Source organism: Homalodisca vitripennis, chromosome 2, assembly GCF_021130785.1.
Source record: "Homalodisca vitripennis isolate AUS2020 chromosome 2, UT_GWSS_2.1, whole genome shotgun sequence".
NCBI classification, from domain to species: Eukaryota; Metazoa; Arthropoda; class Insecta; order Hemiptera; family Cicadellidae; genus Homalodisca; species Homalodisca vitripennis.
Window position 1 is genome coordinate 194,312,486 of NC_060208.1, and position 3,645 is coordinate 194,316,130.

General features: G+C 29.2%; 1 non-coding gene across 1 annotated transcript; it reads left to right on the plus strand.

The window, feature by feature from the left end:
• Positions 1-2,100: 2,100 nt before the first annotated feature.
• Positions 2,101-2,171, plus strand: Trnaa-ggc. Its single transcript has one exon. It is a non-coding gene; the product is annotated as a tRNA-Ala (tRNA).
• The last annotated feature ends 1,474 nt before the right edge of the window (positions 2,172-3,645 follow it).

Here is a 3,645-nt window from a genome sequence, read left to right on the forward strand (position 1 = left end):
ATAATCTTTATGTCCATATGTATTATTTAATACGACTGTTACCTATCAACTGTTACCTTATATTGGTTTTAACATGCTTTAAGGTTAAAAGTTCTCTTGACATAAGCCGTTTAGCTAAACAAAATCCATACAAACATTTGTGTCAAAGTATGCCGCCATTCTATCCCGGAAAATACGCTTTGCCTTTACCTCGTTTACAAAACATTGCTCAGTAACGCCACTGAAAGTTATTTCTCTGACACAAGCCTGATCCAAAAAAGGAGCTATTTGGAATTTATTGAATGTTGTATAAAATACAAGGTCTCTTATCGCTTTGTTTTATTCCTAGCCTGATTTTATTATCCAAATTAGTTTTCAACGTGATGATTATAAGTGACAAACACCAAGTAACAATGGGAATTATCTAACATTATTTTATTTATGTAAATTCGTTCATGAAAGAAAACTGTATGTATTTTTTCTGAAATTATTTGTAATATAAATATATTAAATATCACAAATAATTTGAAAAGATATTTGGAAGAAGAATACTCATGATCGTTGGATCTTAACAATTTAGAGTTTTATTATCTATTTAACTCAGGAAGGTGATGTTTCAGCCTGATATATTGACAACCTTAGGCTTTTTTATCAAGGAAGAAACTGTGCATATTATTGTAATGGAAACTTGGTCTTTTTAAATGTTAGACCAGCCGATTCACTGATCAAGAGGGCCACATGACGCGTGAATAAATGAAAATTTAACGCCAATTTCTAATAAACTACATACATGGCAGAGAGAGCAACTCCGTTGGGAAAGATGGACAAATCACAGACAGGGAAACATTAAGAAAATTATATGAATGTGTCATTAAATTAATCTTTATATTTTTATTTTCATTACCACTATCACTTCAGTGCTTTACACTGTTCCAACTAACGCCAAAATGTACAGATATTCAGATAACAATTGTGCAATGTTCTAGCCATGAAAATTATCTTATTCATTTAGTAATTATAATTTTTAGCCTTGTTCCTGATATAAATGAATAATACAATCCTACCGGCTGTAAGTATTTATTTGAAGTAACTTATATAATAATTTTGTGTCATATAAAAACAAATTGATAGAACTTTTCTACGATTTAAATTAATGGGTTAATCTAATTTAATATAGAAGAAATATGCTAATAGAGATAACATAAATCCAGAAATCACACTTCTAATTAAAAAACAATACAAATGTTATATGTGTTGGTTGCCTATAATAGAGTATTATTTGCTACATGTAAATTGCTAAATGATTTGTTACCCGTTTGTATATAAGACACATTCAGTCCAGTTACTGTGTGAAAGTGAATTGAATGTGTCACACACTAACTGGTAACAAAAATGAGACAACATGGCAAAACCAGAAAATGCTATTCCCACAACTTCCTAATGGACTTTGGTCAGACAGAACAAAACAAAATAAATGCTATGTAATCACGGTTATTGATATTTTTTGATTTTTGTAGCAATTTCTTTTGCATTGAATTCATGTTATAATTTCTAGAAATAACTAGTAATTGTATGTTTATCTGCCTGAGAATAAATTTTAATGTTACTTAAACTGTGTAGGTGTTATAAAATGTTATATTCTTTATGTGCTAAAAAATCCGTTTGATTTTATTGATAGTTACATTAGTAAAACTTATAGGATTTACCCCAAAAAATTTTAGATAAACATGCACCTTCATGTAACTTATTCTTATGTGAAAATTAAGTATTGTGCAAAAGTTTTTACTTTAGTCGGGCACCACGTGTTAAAGAGTATTATTAGACACCTGTAGATTGTGCCCTTCATCTTATTTTACTATAACTTTAAAATGCTGTGTAACTTATTAGGGGTTCAAATTTAAAAATTTTTACTTACTCCCAATAGACCGGGGAGGGATTCATAGATTTTAGTACATTAAAAGACCCCACATATGGTCATATAAACATCCCCAAAATAAATCACTCCATTATTATTCATAAGGAAGTAAGTGGCGGGACTTCTGTGACACCCGGTATGGGTATTTAAACGCATATGTGACAGATACGGCCAAATACAAAAAAGATTGAATCTTAAATAGTGAGTGCTCTGTAGTGTAATGGTAGCACATTCACCCGGCAAGTGAAAGATCCGGGTTCGAGTCCCGGCGGAGCAAGTACTTTTTGCGATTTAACGTTCATTGAAATTGAATAATCTTACTGCCATCTATACAAATTTAGTGTATATGTATATATTATATATATATTATTTTATATATATATATATATATATATATATATATATATATATATATATATATATATGTATAAAACAGAAAATAATATTTAAACCAACGACCCTTGAACAACTTACAACAAAAACTCTATAATAAAAGGTTATACATGACGAATTAAAGTTTCTTTTGACATCATGTAATAAGAGAATATGATAGAATCAAAACTGTATACCATAATAGATTCATTTAATAAATAATTTTTAACGTAATAATTATATTAATAATATAGGGATAGGGTTTTTATATACCCTATCCTTATAAAGTTATTAAACATATTATAAATGAACCTAATTTTGTGTATGACTGTACAAGTATATAAAAAAATAATAGAAAAAATTACGTCATCTTATCAATGTAAAAAAGTTTTGAGCGTTACAAAATACCAACAGTATTTTAAAAAATTTACGTTTTCGGTCACAACAGGATTAATACTAGAATTTTATGTTTCATCTCTGTTGTTCTCAGTTGTAGAGTTGTGTTACTTTACACTTTGAACTCCAATGTATGGAGTAAATCAACTGACAGACGAAACAATTTAATTTCAATTTTAAATATTCGTATAAGCATGATAATAAACGGAAAATTTATAACGGAAAATATAAATAGTATTAATATCACAACAAACCGATAGATTAAATTTCACCTGCATTGTGCAAAATATAAGGAAAACGCTGGTTTTTTAAGACAACAATACGATGTTATTGAAGACAGTTTAATCATGAAATTGTATAATTCCTATTCTTAGACATGTTTTAGAAACGACGGGGTAACAAAACATTATAACATTTTAGTATAATAATGTAAAACAGATACAAAGTTCTGAGGACACCTAACAACGTTCCGCTATTCCCTCCGTCTCGTAACTGCTGAAAGCTTTCAACTAAGGTTCCTTACTTTAGATACTATCGTTTGACCTTAAAGAGGAAAATACGGAAACAAAACAGTATATTCTATTACTCTAACATGTTTCCTTTCTTATTATACTTTGGCCAGTATCTGTAAAACCTTTCTCTAAAGAAAACTACTATTTAGTAGTTTGTTTTTCTTCTTATATGTTCGAATCAATTAAAAACACAAATTATATGATAAAAACAATGCTTGCTACAATTACAGGAATTAGAAATGCCATTAGCTAAGTTGTCTCATTTGTCATACTTGGTTCTATGCTAGATATCACGCAGTTTCTCCTACCGTTGCACTTCTATCAGTAGACTATTGCTAACATTGTACTTTACGGAATCTTTCACTTATAAATTTTATAAGTACCTAGAACTGATCAGAGACCGTTTAGGACTGGTCAAGCATACAAGAAAGACCTACCTTTCACTGAAAAAATTATAAAAAAGACAGATAT